The sequence below is a fragment of the Populus nigra genome, chromosome 4, assembly GCF_951802175.1.
Source record: "Populus nigra chromosome 4, ddPopNigr1.1, whole genome shotgun sequence".
Lineage (NCBI taxonomy): Eukaryota > Viridiplantae > Streptophyta > Magnoliopsida > Malpighiales > Salicaceae > Populus > Populus nigra.
In genome coordinates, this window is record NC_084855.1 from 17,731,584 (window position 1) to 17,757,039 (window position 25,456).

General features: G+C 31.8%; 2 long non-coding RNA genes across 3 annotated transcripts; one reads left to right on the top strand and one right to left on the bottom strand.

The window, feature by feature from the left end:
* Nucleotides 1-6,013: 6,013 nt before the first annotated feature.
* Nucleotides 6,014-7,428, top strand: LOC133691608 (uncharacterized). Of its 2 annotated transcripts, XR_009841717.1 has the most exons (4): nt 6,014-6,210; nt 6,343-6,380; nt 6,479-6,573; nt 6,960-7,428. It is a non-coding gene; the product is annotated as an uncharacterized LOC133691608 (long non-coding RNA). The 2 variants fall into 2 exon arrangements; XR_009841716.1 differs by lacking the exon at nt 6,343-6,380 and having other exon boundaries at nt 6,019-6,210.
* A 13,270-nt stretch (nt 7,429-20,698) lies between these two features.
* LOC133692971 (uncharacterized) lies at nt 20,699-21,477 on the bottom strand. The gene is made up of 2 exons (XR_009842034.1): nt 21,205-21,477; nt 20,699-20,980 (listed from the first exon to the last, which is right to left on the bottom strand). It is a non-coding gene; the product is annotated as an uncharacterized LOC133692971 (long non-coding RNA).
* Nucleotides 21,478-25,456: the final 3,979 nt, after the last annotated feature.

The window sequence follows — 25,456 nt, forward strand, 5'->3', positions numbered from 1 at the left end:
AAACCCGATGTTATTGGGTCTGGCTTTTCAGCCAGACCCAAGGCTCTTAGGTCTGGTTTGGCTGTCAGACTCAATGCTATCGGGTCCATCTTTGCAGCTAGATCTAAAGATATTTTGGATCTGGTTTGGTTGTTACTTGAAAACTGGTTGTAAACAATTATATTGTAAACAACACGAGTTATGACACAAATGGAATATGTTTCAAAACCAGTTCATCGATGAAAAGTGTGGGTGGATTGCTAGAAACATATTTGACATTGTGTTTATTTTTAATTTTTAAATTGTTTTTATCTAAAAAAATATTTTTTAAGTATTTTTTATTGATTTTGTTGTGTTTATTTTAAAAATAAAAAAATCATATTTTAATATATTTTTAATTAAAAAATACCCCATGTCACAACTAATGTTTGTTTAGTATGATAGTGAATAGAGTTTTTAAAATATCACTTTCTAGTTAAAAAGCCAAAAAAGCAAGAAGAAAAATCTAATGTCCAGAACCCCACACTTTATAACTAGAATAAAAATCTAACTTCCCTAAATTATTGCAGAACACTACTATGTAGTAAAAAAATTTATAAACAATAGTAACTACAATTATCATCAAGTTATGAAACAAAATCTTTAAGCAACTATTCAACAATCGAACAAGATCTACAAGGAAAAAACCCTTAGGGTTAACTCTAGATACAATAGTTACATGCTAGATGTCATAACTCAATTTTTGACCATTTTATTTTATTATTATTTTATTTACTGAAAAATAATAAAAAAAAATAATGATGAAAAACAAATAAACAATGAAGAATAAATTAAAATTTGAATCAAGGACAACATGATTGGAAGTTTTGGGGTTTAATTAAACTTTAGAATTAATTTAATTAATTAAATCAAGGGTTTAATTGAAGAATTGATAAGTTTTGAAACTTAATTGATCTTGGAATTAATTTAATTAATGAAATCAGGGACTTAATTGAAAAAAATATCAAAGTTTGGGGTTTAATTGGAGTTCAAATTGCAAAAATTAAAATCCAAGGACCAGCTTGAAAATAGAGCGGAAATGCAAGGATCCAATTAAATTTTAACCAGGGGCTTGATTGCAAAATTACAAAGTTCCGAGCACCAAATTGAAAGCAGCCTTTGGAATTGGAAAAACAGAGTCGTTTTGGGAGGCGATTGTTGGCTCGTCTTCTTCCTCTGCAACGGCTCCACCATTAAAGGCAGAGACATTTCTTCATTGAATGGAGTGCCCCACGCCATTACTGCCGACCGTTACAGTGCTGATCGACCTCTGGCCTTATAAAAGTTGGGCAAAGGCAACCTCGCGGGGAGAAGGGGAACTGAAAAAAAAATCGAGTTCATGTTGTACAACACAAATCTAGATTAATCATTTAACAAGCAAGGTATTAAGAATTAGTAAGATAAAAAAATAAGACATGTTAATAACAAACTTTCTTGGATATAAACATTGAAGTCCATGTTGAGTTTATATTATACCTATTCTAACACCATTAGTGATACCATATAGAAGAAGAAGCTCTGTTGTTTTGAATAATACTTTTGCTTAATTCATTTATGAATTACAGAGTGTTTAAATAGATTACATAATAACAAACTTATCTTATATTTCACCTTGACATAATAAACTTAGGTAAACATTGTGAAGAAGAGAAACATAAATAAACTAGATAAGAACATAGTTATGATGAAAAGCATAAATAAAATATTAATGAAAGAAAAACTTAAACATTACAGAAATACAAAGAAAGAAAGCAAGAATATGATCTTGATCTAAAAACCAAGATGTCTAAATGTATGGAAAATGCCTTCTTTTATAGGCTAAAATTCGAAACTATCGATTTGATGACTAATTATTGAGTGGGTGACCACCTCTTGACTCGGTGATAATCATTATCTTCTTGTCTTAACAAAATGTCATTGCTAACATCGAAATTTGAACAAATAGGTTTCATGAAAGTTCTAGGCATTTGTCTCAGCTTTCTAACAAGACAAGAATGAGCTAATTTGGACTTCTAGAACTAGGTTGGACACTGAACAATGTCTGGGCTGCATGACAGATTCCGACTTCTCTTTTGTTGCTACAATTTAAACTTCAAAACGACCTTTTTGAATCTTGGACTCCCATGAAAGGTTTAGGCCTATGTCTTAGCTTTCCATCCATATAAACCAGACCTAAATCCAAGTTCTACAGCTCTATTTATTATCCAATAACCGAATCGTGTTCCAGTTTGAATTGAACCAGCATCTCTTCTTTAAGCTTGACTCTCTCTTTGTCTTTTCACTTTCAATAGTTAAACACATCAATCAATCCTTTAAATTGTGAGATATGCTTGCATTCAAAATGAACATTTACCATAAATTAAAGATATCTTATGTTATCAGATATGTTATTATAAAACATGCTCAAGTTAGGGAATTTAATGATACTTTAAGTGTAATATGATATAAAACTTTGATAAAAATGCATTTTTAAGTACTAATCAATCACCCAGATCATATCATTACCCTTCTGACTTCTCAGTAATCTATGGTGATATTCTCCCATTTCCATTTTAGAATTGAAAGAGGTTGCAATTGTCATGTAGGTCGTTGATGCTCCAAATTTACTTGCTAATATACTACACATTTTGCCACATATTCAACTATTTTCCTTTTCATCTTAGGCCATCAATATTACTCTTTCAAGTCCATGTATATCTTAGTGCTTTCGGGATGAATTGCAAGTTTGGACTTATGTGCCCTACTAAGGACTTCCTCTTTTAAAGTCTTTTTGTCTAGTAAGCAAATTCTTTTATCTAATGCAAACATCCCATTTTTCAATATCCTAAAAGGTGTATTTTATTCTAACCCCATTCTTTTTCTTATCTCCTTTAACTTATCATCTTTTCTCTAAGCTTCCAAAATATTTTCTCTCAAAACAGGTTGTACTACCCAATTTTGCCAATAACAACCCTTCAACTCCCTTCATTAAATGTGCGCCTAAATTAGCCAATTCAAAAAGTTCCATCTTATCCCTAACTAATAAACCACCAATCATTGTTTTATTCTTTGGACTTAGGGCCAACTACCATATTTTCTTTTCCTAAATGATAATGAATAATACAATCATAATCTTTCATTAATTCTAACCATCTTCCCTATCTCATATTTAACTCTTTTTGTGACATTAAATACTTTAAACTCTTATGATTAGTGAAATTTTTTATTTAAGTCCTATACAAATAATATCTTTCTATTCTCAACGAAAACACCACAATTGCTAGCTCTAAGTCATGTACAAGGTAGTTTAGTTCATATGGCTTCAACTTTCTAGACGTATAGCAATTACCTTGCCATGATGTATAAGTACACAACCTAGGCCTTTCTTATAAGCATCAATGTAGACCATAAATCCTTCTTGACCCTTTAGAAGTGCCAATACTAGGGTTAATCTCTTTTTCAACTCCTGGAAGCTCTTTTCACAATCCCTTGACCATTCAAACTTGACTTCTTTCCTAGTTAAGTTTGTCATTAGAGAGAGGACGAAGATTGGATGGCCTACATTGTTCAAAACTAAAACTTATGATCTTCACGAGTAAACAAACGGATATATGCATGTGTATATAACTTCATTACTGAATTTAGTTTAGTTTTTTTTTTTTATTTCGATGCTGGGTTTCTTGCTGCCATTTAGTTTCCTGCCATTATTTTTTCCTCTTGATTGTTTTGGGCTTTTGTCTTCATGTAAAATGGCTGTGGAAAGATAGAAATTAAACAGGTATAGTTTACATAATGTTTAAAGCTAGTTATAAAACTTGTGTGCGATACTGCTGGTAGAGTTACAAAAAGAATCCATTTGAGCTCATGTTAGTGTAGTGTATAAAGATACTGGAATAGATGCACAACTCTACTCCTAGTTATTTCCCAACATATTATTTATTTTAGGTTTGTTAATTTTCAGTTAATGTAATTCTATGTATATAATTGTATTGTATTGTATTTTTAAGTTATTTAAATCATATATGAATTTTTATCTGAACTATGTATTCTAAGGTATTTGGACTTTTGTATTATTTATTTTACTTTTATTTTAACTGTGTTATATTATTATTTACTACTTGACTGAAATTATCAATATATAATTAGTTAAAATATTTTATTTATGATTTTACGATTCGAGTTTATATTTTATATTTTATATTTCGTGTCATGTCAAAAAAATATTTTTGACAACTTTGCCTAAACTCCTCTCAAGTGTTCTTGTATTCTTCTTGGTGTTTTTTTTCCAATGGTTTCCATTATATTTTCAAAGAAAAATAAACTTAAATAAATAATACTTTTAAGTCCATAAGCAAAAGTATAACTTTAATTGAAATGATAAAAGGACATTAACTTGTACTTTTAATAATTCTTTTTTTTTTTCATAAAGGATTTTACATTATATTTCTCAAGCTTATAAATATTTGATACAACATATATTAATAAAAAACATAAAACTCAAACTCTAAATCTTCAACACGTAAGAAAACATATGTTGCAAATTTTAATAAACTATAAACAGATCATACCAAGTTACTCATTTAATATTTTTTTTCTATTGTATCAAAATTTCATATTAAAAACAACTAAAATCACTTTAAAAAGTATTGTGGTTTTGAATTCATTGTTACTACTCATTATGATAGTGTAATAATATTTTTGTTTCTCCACCCAAAAAACCTAAAATAAGCTTTTAAAGGCATTGAGGTCTTTTCACATAGCTCATTTGTCATTACCAAATAGAACATGGACATATAAGTATTTTTCAATCTTAATTGCATAGTAAAATGACTCAAATAGCCTTGGAAGCAAATAAAAAAAACCTGGCATTAAGGGGTATTTTTATATTTTTACAATAGTTTTTTGGCTATTATAATTAAAACTGATGAGCGCTTTGGTATTTGCACAAATATAAAAATAATAAAAAATTAAAATGCACTTTAAAAGTATGAAAATACCCTTTTAAAAAATTAAGTTTAAGGTCAAGGGGCGTTTTTAGCTATTTACAATAGTTTTTTTTTTTGTAAATACAAAGTCAGCATAGGGGCATTCTTGAATTTGGCTAAATAATAAAAAAAAAAGTTGGCGTATGTGTATGAGACTTGGAAGGGCGTGAGAGGCGCTCACACCTTTCAAACAACACGTGCAACGCTTCCCGACATCTAAAATTATCCTTCCGTTGTGTCATTAGAAGAAATGTTGTATCATTTTCCTGTTGGTGTGGTGCACATTGGTGGTCCAGTTTGACACCGATGGGTCTTTTTTTTTTTTTCCTTCTTCTCTTTCTCATCCCCTAAAAATTACAGTTTGCTCCTTTTGGGGGTTGACATTTCAACTTCATCCCTTATTCTTTTGATTTCTAAGTTTTGATTTTGGCTATTTTGTAGAAATTTTATTTGTTTTCAATTTCATCATTCAATCCCAATTTACCAAATATTATATTCTCTAATGTGGTCCTCATTCTTTGAATGTCTAATTTTTACCCTTAGTCCTTTTATAAAACTTTTAGTGATTTTCGGATTTATCGTTCAATTAAAAGTGATGGTATTATATTTTCTAATTTATTCCTCATTGTTTTGGTTCCTAATTTTTTTTGGCTCTTTTGTAAAGTTTATTATTCTTTTTTATTTCACCCTTTAATTACAACATTATTTTTATTTTTTATGTTAATCTTGATCCTCATTCTTTTTAATTTTTTTGTCTTTTAAATATATTGATTTTTTTTCAATTTCACCATTTAATTAAATATTAATTTATAGGTAACTTATATAAATTTTAATATGATTGTGCGTGCGTGAGGGTGTGTTTGATCTAGACTTTTCTTAAAATTCTTAAAGGTTTATGAAGACTAGAATAGCTTAGTAAGGGTAATTGAGAAGAATTCAAACTTGATGGGGGCATTGACACAGAACAAAGTTGTTTTAGGGGGTAACTGAAATTTGCCCTAATTAAGATACCCTAAATTAAACTTAACCGACCGAATAACCAGATAAACGGCAACGCTTTTGCCGAAAGCGACCCTCAAATTGGAAAATTTAGAACGACAAAGCGACAGTCTAAAGTAAAGCGGAACAGCAAATTAGGAGGAGCCGCCGGTCTTTCTCTTGAAGCTTTCATTAATGCCAAATCCAACACCTCCTCCTGCTCCTCCTCCAATCCTGCCCTTATAATTAAGTATGTTAATAATTTTTTTTATTTAAATTAAACGGGTGTGTTTTGTTCTGTATTCTTATTGAAAATGGTTGATTAAGCTCCTAGCTTTAGTGGGTTTGCTTGATTTTTTTTTTAATATTTTTTCTCATTCAGTGATCTGAGAGAATTTGAAGATGTTGAACTTATACTTGGTAATGGGGTAGCTCATGATTTTCGAATTTTTTTTTTATGAAATATGAGAGGATTTGCTTCTTCTTTTTTACATTATTTTTTCTCTGTTTTGTATTAGAGAAGCGAAGGGAGTTTTATGAGAATGCTAAGTACGTGAGCAAGTTTAAGAAGAAGCTGAAGCAGCAAAATCAGCCAAATGAGCTTTCCTCAGCTGTAAGATCCTCAGGGGTGTGAGAATTTCGTTTGTTTGTTTAGCACTCAGCAATTATATTGTTTGTTTAGATGAGTACAATTCTTGCAAAATCTGTTGATGAGTATTTCATTTTTGAAACTGTGTTTTTCATATAATATCGCCACATGATTATAGAGCAGCAATCTGGGCTCGTGTCCTATATTGAAAATTGAGATTTATACATTACAAGCTTCTTTTGGCTTTGCGTGATTTGGTGAGAAATAAGTCTTTGTTGATTAGAAATGCAACCCTAACGGGTTCTGGAAATTGAAATTTTTCTGTCAAGTTTTTGTTGTAGATTTGCATTCAAGATTAACATGAATGTTGAATTTGAACTAGACATTTACAGTTTCAATCGCTGCTTCAGGCTGAGATAGAAAATGGATAAGGCAGTAAGATGATAAAAAAAAATGAGAGTGGCAGGAATACCTTGAAAGAATTTATGAGAAATGGTGTGAAGAGGAAGAGAAGGCAAGGATTGAAAGAGAGGTGATTCTAAAAGCAAAGAAGGAAGGAAGAGAGAATGCTGAATCCTGTAGAAAAGCTGCGAGGAAGAAGACGTTCAAGAATACCTGTCATGGTCAGCTTGTTTTGAAGTACTGGATTGAGCATCTCTCGCAGACAGTTCAAGGTTCCATTGGAAAATCAATTAACAAAGATTTATAGTTTAGAACCGACATGTATTCCAGTTTTTCCATGGCCACTTGTACCATCCTTGCTCACTTGAGTAAATAACCGGTTAAGTTTCTGAGTAATTGGTGTTATTGCTTGAGATGTTGCATTTTGGATTGGTGGAAGAGCTTTGATAGTGTAATGAAAAACAATTTTGACGTTCATACTGGAGGCATGTTAATAAGATTGTGCCTACTATTTTACAATAAAGTTCACATGTTACAATAAAAATACTACCAGAAAGTTTCCATTATAATTAAAACTGGAAGGAAATTTAGATTCTTATGATCGAATCTCAAAGCAAAAATAGTGTCAGAATTCCCATGATTCTTCGTGGTCTTATCTCAAAGAAAGAGTGAAATTGTAGTAAACTAAAGTATATTAGGCATTATTTAGCCATGTACCGGCACTAGAATCCAATATTTATGACATCTTTGATTACAAATTACAGTATAACTAAACTAACCAGATAAGTAGATCCAAAATCTTCAGCCCTCCCCGTGAAAGCAAGATTCAGATGACGAACTCACGCCAAAAAAGAATCGAAGAAGACTCAGACTACGAGGAACCTGGCCAAAGATTCAAAGAGAACCTTTTCAAGCGATGCGATGCAACACCAAAGTTCGCCGAGGAGGTTGAATACAAATGGCCACAAGGGCAAGAGCAATGACCAGTGCCATGACAAGTCCCATGAAATCGAAATCAAGGCCATGGTCTGCATGCAATTCAGTGCAAACAACTTTCCCCATGTTCGACAGTGTGGACACAATCCTGAATCCTATATTCTCTACGCAGATAGAAAGAAACCCAGATGCAAGCAATATAAAGTGGCTTTTCCTTTCCTTTTCTTTTTCTATGTCATGATAATTGAAAAGTATTGGTCGAGGTTTGTTTTTATTACTATCAAAGTCAAGTCGACGTATAAAATGTTGACAGAAGCTGCCTTTATTTAATGTTAGAAATCTCCAAGAAAATTCGAAGGATGGCCATTAGAGTCCAGCAATTCAAACTGTAACCACCCCCAGCGTATTTTTCAAGCTGAATCATTCAAATGCTTGGTTTAAAATATAAAATGGACCAGATGTTGCAAAATCATGTCATTTTTTGTTTTAGCTTTCTATAAATAATGGCATCGGTTTATCTCATATTGGAGTTAACCCAATTCACTGCTTCAAATAATCTAACGAGACAGATTTTTTTTAATTAGTTGAAAATTCAATAGTAATATTAATATAATATTTGCACATATATACGTGTGTGAACTATAAAGAACTCGCACCACAAGGATGGCTTATTAACTTGAGATGTGAGATAACGGCTTATAAAACCACGGAGATAACATTGAGCTCTTATAGGATGTACGAGATGGTGTGCTGTATGTTGTCACGGATTTATAAAATAAATATATTTAATAGTATTATAATTGTGAATTAGTAGTAGATAAGTAATAGAAACTAAAAATATGATTGAGTCAATATTTTATGATGAAAAAAAAATTATGTTAGAAATAAAAAACTTAGAGACTGAACAAAATGATTTGTAGCAATCCACAATATTTTGTGAGGAAAGATATAGTGTTTTCCTCATATAATTTAGCTTTTATGTTAATAAAAAGAAAAAAAAATTATAAAGCTAAATTCTCTACTAATTTAATATTAAAAAAATCAACAAAGATAATTTTAGAAAAAAAAACCCTTTAAATTATAAGAGAAAAAAATTATATTTCTAATATATATTATTATATTAACACATGTGGGTGGACGTGAACACGTTTAGACCCAACTTGGGGGTGGAAGTGGGCGCGTCCGGCCCACCTTGGGGTTGGGTGTGAACGCGTCCGCGCCCACCTTGGGTTTGGGCGAACACGCGTCCACTCCCACCTTGGGGTTAGGCGTGGATGCGTCTAGCCCCAACTTGGGTGTGGGCGTGGCTGTGTCCAGCCCCACTTGGAGTTAGGTATGGACGCACCCAAACTTTTAATTATAATAAAAATAAAAATAAAAATAATTATAACACAAATAATATTATTTTTAATATTAATCTTTTTAATCACAATAAAAATAAAAATAATTATAACACCAAATAATAGGGAAGGTCTGGGATTGAGAAGAGCAATTGAGAGGGGAAGGTTTGCGACAAAGGGGTGTTGGTTTTGGAGACCGGTGTGCAGGGGAAATGGAGATGCTGTGTTTGGGCTGTCTAGGTATGGCTGGCGGCGAGAAGGGAAAGGAAATGGTGTGGGAGCAAAAATCCCAAAGCTGGGGAGAGCGCGCCGCTTTGGCTGGTTCTCTGTGGGGGGAGGTTGAGAGAGGAGAGGGACGATGGGTATCTTGGGTTAGCTGGGAGAAGGACACGACGTTGGGCAGAAAATGGGGAAATGGCGTTGGGAAGCGGCTCGTTTGGAAAAGGAAAATGTGTGGTGGTCGGGCATCTGTGGGGATGGAGAGGCTGGTGTTGAGAAGGGGAAGCCTGTCTTGTGGCCTGCTGGAGCAAAAAAAATCCAAACCAGGGGCGACTGTTTGGTTAGAGATAGATTTAGTGATTAGTACTTAAAAGTGTATTTTTATCAAGGTTTTATATTATTATTTTGCATTTGAAGTATCAATAACTCCTTAACTAAATCATGTTTTATAATAACATATCTAATAATATAAGATACCTTTAGTTTATGGTAAATGTTCATCTTAAATACAGGCCTATCACATAAATGAAAGAATTGATTGATGAGTTGAAGTACTGAAATTGAAAGGACAAAGAGATGGCCAAACTTAGAAAAGAGATGTTGGTGCAGTCCAAACTGGAACATTGTTCGGTAATCAGGTCATATCTGGAGCTGTAGATCTCGGATTTAGGTCTACTTTATATGGATGGAAAGGTAAGACATAGGCCTACAACTTTCATGGGAGCCCAAGATTTAACAAGGCTGTTTTCAAGTTCAAATTGTAGCAATAACGAAGAAGTCCGAATTTGTCCTGTAGCCCATACACTGTTCAATGTTCAGCCCATATCTCGAGTTCTAGAAGTCCAAATGATCTCAAATTTTTATTTCCTGGAAAGATGAGACAATTTCCTAGAACTTTCATGATTGAAGTCTATTCAAATTATGACGTTATCAATGACCTTTTTGGCAGACAAAAAGATAAGAATTGTCACCAAGTCAAGATGTGGCCACCCATTCATCAATTAGTCAACAAATCAATAGTTCTGAATTTTAGCCTATAAAAGGAGGCATTTGCCATATATTTAGGCATCTTGGTGTTCAGATCAAAATCATGCTCTTGCTCTCTCTTTTGTAATACTTAAGTTTTGTTTATAATAATCTCTTGATTATGCCTTTCATTTCCTTTTCTTTACTTAGTTAACTTCTTTCTCATTTATGCTCTTATCTTGTTTATTTATGTTTCTTTCTTTCATTATGTGTAGATAAGTTAATTATGTCAAGGTAAAAAGGGTACACTAATGGTGTAAGAATAAGTATAATATAAACTTAACATGGACCTTAATGTTGGATACTAACATGCTTTGTATTTGTTATCTTGTTCACTTTTAATACTTTACTTGTTAAATGGTGAATCTAGATTTATGTTGTATAACTCTTGGTACAACAAATACTTGACACTTTCATAACCCATACTGTATGGTATAACCGACACCTGAGCTATGAAAGGAACTTGATTTGTTGTTAACATAAGTTATAATCATGAATGCCTAACAACATTTACAAGTATTAACATTATTAGAATAAGATAACTAATGTAATCATGTTAACAATTTATAATCTGATTGGAACCTCCTTGTGTGTGGTTTCCAATTGAATAATAAGAGTTTATACTATACTTGTTTGAAATACAATTAGTGGATCCTTTAACCTTGACATTTGTTGTTATCATTGTTTAATCCTTACGTTAATCTTCTATCTCAAAGTTCTCATCAACTTCTTCTTCATCATCTTTATTATTATCATTATTAATAGTACTATTACTATTACTATTACTACTACTACTACTACTACTACTACTACTACTACTACTACTACTACTACTACTACTACTACTATTATTATTATTATTATTGTTACTATTGTTGTTGTTACTATTGTTGTTGTATTATTGTTGTTTATAATTTATACAATTAACCTCCCTGTGGTTCAACCCCGGTCTTGTCGGGTTATTTATTACTTCGACACTCCTACACTTGGGAGAAGACATCAATCTTTTGGTCGTGTCATTTAGGTTTAGGGTTTTTTTTTGTTTTTTTTTCTTTCAAAATTGCCCCCCTCCTTCACTTGTGTGTGTTGAAGGCTACTATTTATAGGTAAAATATTGTTTGGTCCCTCAACTTCTTCTTCTTCTTCTTTTTTGTAAATTTGATTTTTTTTAATTTTTTATATTTTTTGAAAACGAGCAATATCAACGTCGAATCAATGAGGAAAATCAATGATTTTAAAAATGGCGCGTGAAAAATCGAGCGCGTTCGAAAGACCTTTGAAAATTTAAATTCTTTTTTGGATGACATTAAAAATGCTAAAAACGATGCAAATATTAAAAACATATTTTTTTGGATTTTCGTTGTTTTTCACTATTTTTGGATTTTTTTGAAAATTTTATGAAATAGGTGGGTCAAAAATTGGGTAACAACAACACAAATAATATTTTTTTTAATAGTAATAAATTTTTTTTCAAATTTATTAATAATATAAATTATAATAAAAATAATAATATTTGTAACACACTCATGCGCTAGGTGGCGCTAAGGTCTGCCCTTCGCATTGGAGAATCCCAAACACCAGGTGGCGCTCGATTGTGCCCCAGCGCCAGGTGGCGCTTGGACATAGCCCAAGCTGGGCGTGGACACGTCCAGCCCACCTTGGGGTTGGGCATGGACGCGCCCAGACTTTTAATTATACTAAAAGTAAAAATAATTATAACACAAATATTATTATTTTTAATATTAATACTTTAAATCATAATAAAAATAAAATTAATTATAAAAAATAATATATTTTTTTAAAATTTATTAATTATTTTATTAATATTATAAATTATAATAAAAATAATAATATTTATAACACACTCATGCGCCAGGTGGCGCTCAGGCAAAGCCAATCGAGCCTTTTGCCGTGATCCAAGCATCAGGTGACGCTCGATTGTGCCCCAGTGCCAGGTGGTGCTTAAGCATAACCAATAGGGCCTTTTTTCATGACCTAAGCGTTAGGTGGTGCTCGGGTCTGCCCCCGCGCATTGGAGCCACCCAAGCGCCAGGTTTAGGGGTGGGTCCTTTGTTGTCATAAGCCAAGAGAGTTGGGGGATGGGTTTGTGGTCAGACTCAATAGGGTTGGGGTTTGGGTCCTTCCGGTGCCGGGCCCAGTAATGTTTGTTTTAGGTTTGGGGTTTGCGTCCGGATCCAACACATATGGGTTTCGAGACATGACCTAACATAAGGAGGTCTTGCCAGCAGACCATGTTAGCTTGGTTGGGCAGCCAGCTCACGGGTATGACCCCAGTGCTAGGGCATGACAACCCAAGCACCAAGTGTCCATAATCTGGGGTGCAACCCCTCCCCCTGTAGCCTTAGAACTTTTGTGGCTGGGAATGGACTGCCTTTGCGCCAGGTGTCTGTGCCTAGAGCTGCAGCACACAATGCCCCCACAAATTGTACAATCTATAATGCAATGAGTCTTGGTGAACAGTGCCCTTTTTAGCACTATTACAATCAACAGTACAATAAGTCTTGATGAACAGTGATTTCCCCACATGTTTTAGCTTTATATATAATTTGATAATGTGGTGTAAAGTATTTTTTAATTAAAAATATATTAAAATAATTTTTTTGATTTTTTTATATTAATTCATCAAAATTATCAAAAGCATCTAAAAATCATTAATTTAATATTTTTAAAATAAAAAATAATTTTAAAAACATTTTAAAAAGTAGGTCAAACCACAAAAACAAACACTTCATAGACAACATTTTCTATGTCATAATTTTTATATTAGTTGGGAGTATCTTTTTCAAACATCAAGATTTCTATATCTACATATAGAAATCCAGAATCTCATAACCAAGTAAGACGCTTCCTAAGAAAACTACGATCAAGTTTGGAATCAAGCTTAACACAATGATAACTTATATCGAGACACCAAAACTATAAGTAACCAACCCCCACCCAATGCCTATAATCAAGATGTGAACTGAATGTACAGAAGACACAACGAAACTTAGGTAATTCTTTGACAAGTGAAGATGAACGCTACAAAGACAATTGATCTTTAATAAGTTTTTGAAAATGTTCTATAAGAAAAGAGTAGGAGAAAACTATCTCACACAAGTTTTATTTTTGAATAAATAAATCCATCTCTTTTTAAAAAAATATTAAAATACAAGCTAAATAACCATATTTATAATAAATAAAAACATCTTAAAAAATACTGGAAAAATAAAAAAATCTTAAATCAACTAGGAAACTAATACAAATCTCGCACAATGGTTTTTGGACCTTATTACAAGACCTTTCTAATGTCTAATTGACCTAAAATTTTAACCCAATATAAAACAAGGCCTCTAAAATCTTTTGGTTAAATTTTAGTCAAATCCAACAATTGGATCGAAAATTATTCTCATTAACATAAAACTGCACATTAAAAAAATAAACTCAATTCACATGCAAGTAGGAAAATAAGTTGAACTTGCAAGTCTTGTAGTAAATAAGACCCACATATCTTGAATTAACCCACAAATGTCTCTTTAATCTTTTTAGTTCTTGACCTTGTAATAGGCGTAATCGAAACATGTAATAGATCCTTTTGAGATGCTTGTTGATTCACATCATTCCCCCTCAATTCAAAAGGATTCGACCTTGAATAATCATCGTGCTTGGATATTGACTCGCTTTGAAAAGACATATTAAACTTGTTTTTGTGATTTTGATCTTTTTTAAATTGTAAACTAGATCGCGAATAATGTACTTTTTTTAAACTATGCTATAAATCTAGATGGAATTATGACAATAATGAATTAACATAGAAACTAAAAAAATAAAATGATATAACCTAATTTTAGAACCTTACTCTGATACCAACTAATATGAACCCCTATGATAGCAATCTTCAAACCCACAATGAAGTAGATAATCAACCCAAGAAAGTTGGAATTCAAGTTTGGATAGAAACTTTTACCTAAAGATAACCCTGTATCTAAGAACCAAATGTGTTGGAAAAGAGCTTGGACCTATTGTTTATAGCGAAATAAAAACCCAAATTATGTAATGATGTTGCAAGATCAATTATACATTGATAAGTCAATTGTTGATCTTTTTTCCAACAAAGAAAAAATTATTGCATCATGCAAAACGCAAGTTATTCAAAACATCATGGATGGTGAATTTTACAGGAAAAAAAAAACAATATATAATCCTAAATAACCTTAGTGGACCCTTATTGGGTTGCAAACCAATGAGCCTAAGCTAATAATTAACTAACACAAGTCTAATGCATAAAACAGTCTTAAAACATTGGTTTTATGCCAAAACAAACCTAAACTAAAACACAAGTTCTAAACTAAATGTAAATATCCAAATAAAAAAAAATAAAAATTTAAAATAATTAAGAGTTATACAAATAAATAATTCATCCTAAAAGTACCCTGTCATTAAATACTTCAACCCTCCTTTCTTGTAAGAAAATGATTTTAGAATATTAAGGAATAATTACTATACTTAGAAACTATATTGTTGGTCATTAAAGATTCCTGTAGAATAGGAAACTTCCAAAAATAAGCTTTTGAATATCCTTATATTATTAGAAAAAGAATCTTATTCAAGGAGGAAGTCCACAAGTCAAAAAGAAAAAATAACAAAATTTATGTTATATTTATTAACCTGTATGACTAGACCTTTTCGAACTTTGATTGATATAAAATGTTAATACAATGTAGAAAAATATGTCTTGAAAATTTTAGTATAATTTCAGTTCGATCCGGCGGTTGAATAATCCGGCGGTTGAATTGAAAGTTATACTCAATAGAGTAAAAGTGGACAATAGATATCATTTTTCTAGAATTCGAATTTCCCTGTTCAACCTTTTCTTGGATCATATAAGTATTATTATTATTATTATCTTTTTCATGATTGTAATATGGCTATAGTTGAATAAAATATAGTTGTATATTTCATGATTGTATATTTATACCACTTTTGGTATTAATGAAATATAATTTTTTAATTCTTACAAAAAGGTTTAATTAGATATATAAAAATAAAGTGTTAGGACTATTAATGTACAAAAAGATTTAGCAACTTGTCTACTTCCACGTAGTAACCAATGTTATTAGACAGGAGAAAACTACAATTTATAACAATGGAGGACAAACCTCATACTTATATTCTCTTGTAATTGCCTCACTTCTCTCTTTTTCTATCTCTCATTTTTCTAGGCTACACAGTTGCTGCCACTCTCTCATTCTCTCTTTTTTTGCACTACTTTTGTTGCTTATGATTCTGCTCTTAACACAACCTTTTATAGGCTTCAAATGGCCCTTCTTTTCCAGGCAAACTTTTTGCCTTCATTGTCAAACTTAGGCACTAAAAGTTGCAGCTAACCTTGACCTTTGTAAATAGTGCACATGCTGCCTTTCTTGTTGAATAATTATGCCTTCTTGACCATAAATGGTGGGCTTTGTCTCCACCATTCAACATTGATAAACACTTCATTATATAAATACCAATGGAGTCTTTTTTTAAAAATTTTATTACAATGGATATATTTAATTGATGAGACCCTCGAAAATTTAAGTAGCTTAGGAACAAGGCTTATATGTTGGATAATCAATTAATCTCTTGGTTCTAGCAATCTGATCCAGTCTCTCTAGTCAAGGTAGCTAGTAACCTATCAAAAGATCTTTTTTGATAGATTTAAGGACTCTCATATACTTATCTTTTTAGTTTTAATTTTAATATTGTTGATTTCTTGGATTTATAGAGGATGTTGTGATGCATGCATGTCCTTGAATATGAAAATATAGTTTAATACATGCATGGTTCATTATGTGAAGAAAATGCATGTTATAAGATGTTGAACATATTCTAGAAATTCTAGAATTTCAAGAAAATGGTCGGGTCATTTTGTAAAATGGTAAGATTTAAAATGATCAAGCACATTGCACGACTTGTTGCGATTCAATAGATGTTGTGATTCCTAAACGCAACATCCTTAAATATTGTGATTGTGAATTGTAACATGTACAAATTATATTATTATGCTCGTATTTTTAATTTATTTTGCTAATTAAAAAAATCAATAAGGCAAGAAATCAAAAGGCCAAAGCGACCACATATAATCAAGGTTGTCAATTTCATTATGTTCCGACCAGAATGGCAGGTACACCCTGTACCATTTTAAAAAATAAATCAGGTGTAAATTTTATCTCGTTATGGGTATCAAGTCATTTTAGATTTCTCGCCTAAATTTTAGTCAAAATGTTCCGAGTTTACTTCGTCGTTTTTGTTCCTGATAAATAAGTGATGCAGGCGGAAGCTAAAGACAACAAACATACATATACATAAATTTTTATGAGCGAAAAGGGTTGCAGATATGAACATTAAATTCACAGTTTTATTCTCTCCAAAATAATGATGATAAAGTATGTCTTCTTAGGAGGTTTACAAAGTTTTAAATCGGCTAGAAACTCTACCTCAACTAGAAAATAAAAACTAAAATCCAAAAATAACAAGGAAATAACCACAAAATCAGAAAATAACAAAACTACTAAAACCATGAGTCTTTGTGAGATTTTTTATATCTCAAGATCTAACGATCTGTGTAATGATATAGTGGCTATTATAGAAAAATAGACTCCGCAAACTCCTATAAAATTTTTAGTCCATTTGAGTTGTTAATTAGATCTAGCACAATCAAACCTCCTATTGGATCTGGACTTATCTCACTAGTTCATAAATACATCTGTTACGTAATTTATGTAATTTGTTTGGGACAAATTATCATCTAGTTGTAGGAGATCTACACCTGACTGCTTATCTCAAGCCTGTCTAGATTGAAAATAAATCTAATGAAAAATTAATTGGATGGAAAGTTTAATTTAGGAGGTTTGCCGTCCTGTCCAGCCACCAGCGGCTGGTTCAATTCAACTACAGCAGACGACGAAAGCTGGTGGATTGGTGGAGCCAAAAGTCGGAGTGGATGAGCAGGGGTATCGCAGGTTGGTTGCAGGGAGATAGGTGTCTTATACAACTCCATATCAGGCAGCTCCAGTGGCAACCATTGTAGCAGTAGATTGTACACAAGGTGGTGGTGTGGTGAATCAGGATGGTACTCCACAAAATTCTTCTGTGTGATTTTTTGGGTTATAAATGAGTGGTTGGTTGGATTCATTGGTTTATTAATTGTTTTTTTACATGATTTAGGTCGATGTGAACGGTCCAAATCCTTGGAACTGTTTTTGAGGAGGTTTTTTTTACTCTTTTTTTAATGTGAAAATTGGGGGATTTGCTTCATGATTTTGTGATTAGATTATGGCACTTGTATTTCCTCTCTCTCACACCTATATTTATACTAGAAAAGTGGGAAATTGTGTGCAAGTGGTGAAGATATATTTTTAATCTGTTAATTTTAAATTTAAATTTTCGGTCAATCCGGATTTTTCTCACAAACTTTGCTAATGATGAAAGCAAAAAAAAAAGGAAAAGAAAACCACCTGCGTTTCCATACATATGCAATGCTGCTTTCTAATGCCACGCATCCAACTCTCCTCCTCCGGCATTCACTGCTTATCAGAAGCAGCAGTGCTCTTCTCTGGACTGTCGGTGCTTGCATGTCTCTGGCTTTTCCTTTTTTTCCCCTTCCATCTATTCCTTTGTCTGAAAGTTCTTGAAAATATTTATATGATTTTAAATTTTGTGGACGAAAAAGTGCTAAAATTTGTGTGAGATTTCGCATCTTATGTATTTTCAAATGTGAATAAAATGTATGGCCACAATACTTAAAATATTGATATTTATGGTCTACGTACCTAGTAAAAAGAAGAAAGAAAGAACAAAAAACACTCTTTTTTTATATATTTTTAAAGTAAGTATTGTTTGTTCGGTTAGGTTTTTTATATATAAAAACCAACCAAACCAACATATATATATATATATATATATAAAATCAAATCTAACTAAAAAATTGTTCAAGATTAATTTTAATTTGATTCAGATTGATTTTTTTAACGAAAAAAACCAACAAAACCTGTCATTTTTAATGAGCTTTTTATGGGCCATTAAAAATTGATTTAACTTTAAAATTGATTTAATTCTTTTTTAATTTACACTTTGAGTTTTAGCAAACATTCCCATTTCTTCTCCCAGGAAGGCTGAAGCATAAATAACGTTGATTTGCTCGTCGCATTAACCTACATAATGCATTGTATTATTGAAATGAACAGATCTATCTATGCCAGTAAAGAGGAGAAAAGGATTTCTTGGTAAGAAAAGAAATCATCATATTAACCTTGAGGGATATAATTCTACTGGTTAAGTTCTGGGTTTGCTTCCTAAAGATTACCAGTTCGAGTTCCATAAATATCAGGGTCACGAAGGCTTTTATTAACTTCAAAATCTGTAGGATTAGTCGAGATGCGTACAAGCTGATTTGAACACCAGCATTAATTAAAGAAAAAGAAAAAAAGAAATCACTATATTAAAAGGTTCATGATTTATGTTCAGTTGTAACATCCAAGGAACTATTTTTTGTCATTGTTGATGCCCTTTTTATTATTAATAACACTAAATATATTAGACTATTGAGTAATAATATTTAGTTTATTATATTTATTATTAATAATTTATTATTTTATTTTTAATATTCATTTATATTTCTTTAATAAATCTAGAGTAAAGATAAGGTTCATGAAATAAAAAATACTTTGCAAATAAAATTATAAAGTTGTTATAATTATGAATCTTATTGCATCAAATCATTATTCCTAAATGTTCTTAATCAATATTCTATTAAAACTAGATATTAATTGGAAGCATATACATATCATGGTTCTTCCTTTATGAAAGGAAATAACTGCTCTTATAAATTAAGGTACGAGAGATATTTAGAATTAATATACAAGTGCTTGTCAAATAACTTGTACACTGAACTAACCCACAAAATAATTCAATATGGAGAGATTACCTATGTCTATGGAAAGGCTCACCCGATAATTATGTAAGTGATCCTTAAAATTGAGATCACTAAGTTATCTTATATATGAAGTGTCATGCTTTAATTCTGAATCACATGTTGTCCTAATTAAGATAATAAATAGGCATATATTATATATAACATAAATTATATAAATATATTTGAATAATTAAGAGATGATTTATTATCCCTTAATGAATTAGATAAAATATTTCATCTATTATCAAATAATATTGATTGTGAAATTCTTTATCAATGTGGAATGATATTTGAAAAGAATTTCAATTCTTATTGAAAAAATTAATTGCTATAGTGTTGAGAATTAAAATGATTTAACAAAACATTAAAAATACACCTAAAACATAAAAAAAAAAATTAACACTCCAAGTTACATCAATTTCTCTCTTCAAAAAAAGATTTAGAAGATTCCTCTGGGAACTTAAAATGACCAATAATTTACAACAACCCGGATTTATATAGTGATTTCATTATCACCATTGAATTCGGACCACAATTGTGGGTGTGTGTGTGTGTAAACCTCACATGGCAGATACGAGGTCCATTTCACGTCATAGGTCTATACTGTCTGTAGACTCTTCACTAATCCGGCTGTGACACCAAGGATATCTTACCAGGGACGATATTGATTGCACCAACTCTAAGATATGTTATAATAATAATGATAATGCCATACTACCAAAATAGTAACAGGACGCCTCCAAAAATATTATAGCGCACCTAATAGATAAGAAATAAGGGGGGAGGAAGATGGCCATTGTCATAACTCAATTTTTAACCATTTAATTTTAATTATTTTATTTACTAAAAGAATTAAAAAAATGATGATGAAAAAAATAATAATAATATTGGAAAAAACAAGTAAATGAAGAATGAATTAAAATTTGGGTTAAGGACAAAATGATTGGAAGTTTTGGGGTTTAATTAAACTTTGGAATTAATCCAATTAAGCTTGGAATTAATTTAATTCATCCAATCAAGGTTTTAATTGGAAAATTGATAAGTTTTGAGACTTAATTAAGCTTGAAATTAATTTAATTCATCCAATTAAGGGTTTAGTTGGAGAATTGATAAGTTTTGAGACTTAATTAAGCTTGGAAATAATCTATTTAATCCAATCAGGGGCTTAATTAGAGAATTGATAAGTTTTAGACTAAATTGGACTTTGGATTTAATTAAATTAACTTATTCAGGGACTTAATTGAAGAAATATTAAAGTTTGGGGTCAAAATTGGAAAATTAGAATCCAAGAATTACATTGAAAATGTCGCGCAAATGCAAGGATCCAATTACATTTTAACCAGCAGCTTGATTGCAAAATTACAAAATTCCGAGGACCAAATTGAAAGCAGCCTTTGGAATTGTAAAAACGGAGTCGTTTTGGGAGGCGACTGTTCGCTCGTCTTCTTCCCCTGTAGCGGTTCCGCCATTAAACGCAGGGACGTTTCTCCATTGAATGGAACGCCCCACGCCATTACTGCCGGCTGTTACAACGCCGATCGATCTCCCAGCCCTATAAAAACCCGGGTAAATGCAACCTCGCAAGGGGAGGAAAAAAAGGAAAAACTGGGGAAGGGAACTGAACAAAAAGAGAGAAGAAAAACCCAGCAACCAGAGCAAAGAACAGAGTAAAAAACAGAGCAAAAACAGAAAAAAAACCCAGAAAACAGAGACAAAGAAAACAGTATACAGAGCAAAAACAGAGACAAAAGCAAGCAACAAACCCAGAATACCAACATTAACATCACCGTCTTCTTGATCGCCTCCTGCAAATAAAAAAAAGAGCCCCCCAGCATCGCCATCGTATGCGTTCCTTCATCTAAAAAAAAACCGGGATAATAGGCTAGATAACCAGAAGCAAAGGAAACACAAATCCCAGAGAGAAGAACGCAAGGGAAGGTGAAAAGGGTGCCCTGCCAAGCGTGGTTCAATCACACAGAAGGAGCTTTGTCATCGTCTTCGTTGCCTTCGGCCAACCAAGGTAAGCCACTTCCTCTGCCTTTCATTCGTTTTCAAATTATTAGCAGCATACTGTGCAAGTGAATTTTAATTCACTTGCACAGCGCAGCAACACGCGTGGCTTGTCGCACGCGTGTTGCTTTTGCTCGGCCAGGTCACTGGCTTGGGCCAGTGACCGGGCCGGGCTGGCTGGGTCTAGCCCAGCCCATGTGGGCTGAGTTGGACCCAGCCCCAAAAAAAAATATAAAAAAAAATAGAGAAACAGAAAAAATAAAAAAAGTAGAAAAATAAAAAAAATGTGTATGCATGAATAAAAATAATGTAAATTTATTGATTTATTCACTGACGCCAGAGTCAGGAATAAAAATACCGGTTTAAATTTATATTATTTTTATTCGTTGTATTTTATTTTTTTTAGCTAGAAAAATAAAAAATATGTGCGTGCGTAAAAAATAAATTTATTTTTATTTATTTATTCACTGGTGCTAGAGTAAGGAATAAAAAATATTGATCTAATTTTTTTTTTCGTAGCTACGAATTTTTACCAACGCCAGAGTTGGAATTATTCGAGTTCGAATATTCACTGGCGCCAGAGTCAGAAATATTATAAACAAATCATCATAGCATAAACTAATAAACATTTAGCAATTTAAGACAAAACCAGCAATGCAGTCTGCCTTAGGCAGAATGTTTAAGGGGTGATAATATCTTCCCTTTTACGTAACCAATCCCGAGCCATAGAATCTCTGTTGACCAGTTAGGGTTCCTAGTGACCATAATACTAGGTGGCGACTCCTCAAACAAAACCTTTTCCCTTAAAAGAACTAGATGCCAGAAATCTGTTCTTTTTCCATAATATTTAGAATTTATTTTGTGGGCCGCCACGATATCGGGTGCGACAGCCATCAGAAGAGAAGTACTTGTACTCAGGAAAGGGAAGTTTAGTTTGTATTGTTACAGTTCGATTCAACTTGTTTTATGCATGGCCTGATGAGATCAAGCAATGCTGTACTGTAATGAGAATGCTAGTATTCTACTCGAGACGTACTCTTTTTTTCCTTTTGTTTTTGTAATGAGAATGCCCACAGAGCATACATTGAATAAAGTAAGATCTGAATTAAATTCTTTTCATTTCTTGTGTTACTAGCAAATCATAATGAGCAAAGATGAGTTATTATATATAAATACAGTCATGTTGGTATCCTTGATCATCTTAAAAACTCGGAAGCTAGCTAAGAAAACAAACAATATGTAAAGGAAGGAATCTGAAAAGCAGCGTAATTGGTCAGATATTGAGTTTTTTTTTTAATGATCACGAGTTTGGGTCCTGAATACATGCTCGTTAACTTCAAGACCTGTGAAATTAGTTAAGGTACACACAAGCTGACCTGAACACCCACATTAATAATAATAAAAATATATATATAAAAGAAGATAAGTAATGTAAACTACAATGTAAATCAAAATTGGAAGAAATACTAAAGGATATATGTTGAGTGATACACTCTAAACTAGCTGCTAAAATATAGCCTTAACTACTAATGGATAGAAAAAGCTAGCTAGTTGAGTGACATTTTGCCACAAAGATACTAAACTGAAGAAACATCCTTTTTATTTATTTATTTATTTATTTTTGCCAAGTAAAGAAAATTAACAAATGGTTCTCAATCAACACTTAGTAATAGAAAAGGAGAAGGAGAACTCAATCAGATCCCAAACAAATGGTTTTCATTTTCATAAATGTTCTACACTTCATGACTTCAATTTTGATTGAAATAAGTTGAGTGAGGGCAATGCTTTACATTTTCTTGAGATCATATACTACTTTAATTATCTAAAAGGGAAAAAAAGAGTCAAAACAAGGAAATAAGAACAGAAAGAGTTAAACTAGGAAAGGCAAACAGTTCATAGTAAAAGATCTCCTCATATGACTAAGATCTTATGTTTCCTTTCTTTTAGCCTAAGCAGCTTAACCCAAGATAGACAAGAGAGGATTGAGAGATAGTTTACTGTGATGGAGGATGGTGAGCTGGGGAACAACGGCAGACAAAGAGAGGAGGGAGAGGGGGCGACTGGTTTTGGCTTTTATGTTTATTGATTTAGGGTTAGAAGAAGATTTTCTAGTTAAATCGGTATGTTCAATTTGATGTTCAATTTGATTTTATCAGCTTTATACTTTTAAAATCACAATCAACCAGATTCAAAACAAATTTGGTTTTTTAATTGGTTAGTTTGATTTTTTTTTTTAATTTGAGTTTCTTTTCTCATATATCTGAATATGAAATTAACCTAATCATCATAACCAAAAAGCCAACTATATTAGATACTTGACTCTTGACTATTTAAAAATATTTAAATTTTAAAATTATATTAGATACTTAACATTGTATTTATAGATGTGTGTGTGAATTCAACCTGCATTATTTTAATTCAAATATATATTATATGACCCTAGAGTGAGAAAAATAAATCAAATAATTAAACCAATTAAAAAAATTTAAAAAATATTTAATTTGGATTTGATTTTATAAGATTGAAACTAAACTAACTAGAAAAAACCAAATCAATTCAAATAAAATTAAAAAAACCACAGGTACTATAAATAAATAAAAAATTTACTTTCTAAGTTTCTCCATTGAAAAATTCCAAGAGCAAGTACACACCAGGTGACTAAGGATAAAGCTGATTGCAGGAGGTAATTCTCAATTCTGTTTATTTCTTCTTGTTACATATGAGCATTTTTGTTTTTCCTGAAGTCTGAAATAAGTACGATTGAGCATTATTTCCTTGACATAAACTTTATCATTTTATTGCATTTTTTTTTAAAATCCATCCTTATATTTATGCAGATGACCCTAATATTGTTCTTATTACAAGATCATAGAGAAATGTTCTTAATGTGTCTCTTAACTGGGATAATGTGCAAAATAAAAATTTATTTTCTTGGCATGGTATTGTTTATGACGTTGTTATTTATTTATTTTTAAGGTTTTTGGAAGCCATGCTTTATAAATTTGGATTTTATTAACTTGATGGCGCGTGTTATTTAATTTTTCTTGCTTACTCAAACAAAACAAAACAAAATATTAGGAAGGCTTCTTGTAGGATTAGCACTAACAATTTAAAAATATTTAATATACTCTTTAGAATCTTGTAAGAAAATTGGATATTATTAACATTAATTAAAAACCCATCAAAAACCTAAAAAACAATATAAATTTTTTCAGTTTTTAACATAAATTAATCCAACTGAACTAAATTAATCGATTAGAATTGGTTTTTATTTGATTTCAATTTTAAAAAATTTAATCTGGTTATTTTTTATATGAAAATCAAACCGAAAATTATTACCCTAAATGAAATGCTCTGGAATTGAAATTTATGGTTTTAGTAAGAAAAAGAAAATGTCAACCAAAGCATAACATAATTGACAACCAAAGCATAACATAATTGAAATTTATGGTTTTAGTAAGAAAAAGAAAATGTCAACCAAAGCATAACATAATTGACAACCTTGCAGATATCTAACTACCGAAGGAAGCATAACATAAACTTCGACGTACTGAATGGATTCCACAGAACGCACAGCCACAACAGGAGTGGCTTTTACTTCTTACCATGCCCATTGTTAACCTGAACAAGGAAGGGTACATGAACATAAACATGCAGAGAGGGGCAGGGAAATCTTGTAATCAAGATGTATTTGAAATTTAATCAAGGTACGTTTTCATTCAGGGATAACACTCCAATTTGCACCCATATTGTCAGTTTCGGACATTTTTAAATTAAAACAATAGCAACAAATTAGGATACTTGGCAAACAGAACACTAAATTGCTGAAACCAAGCAATCATCCCAGATGAGATAAATATTTCCCAATCAACAGGCAGATGAGATCCGAGTTTTGATACTAACTGAAACCCTAAAAACTATAGAGTTGAGGTTAAGGTGGAGAAAAAATGGAAAGAGAATCCAGGAGGCGGATGCCCAAGAAAAGTTGAATGCATCAACTCTGCAAGTTCTCACTGTG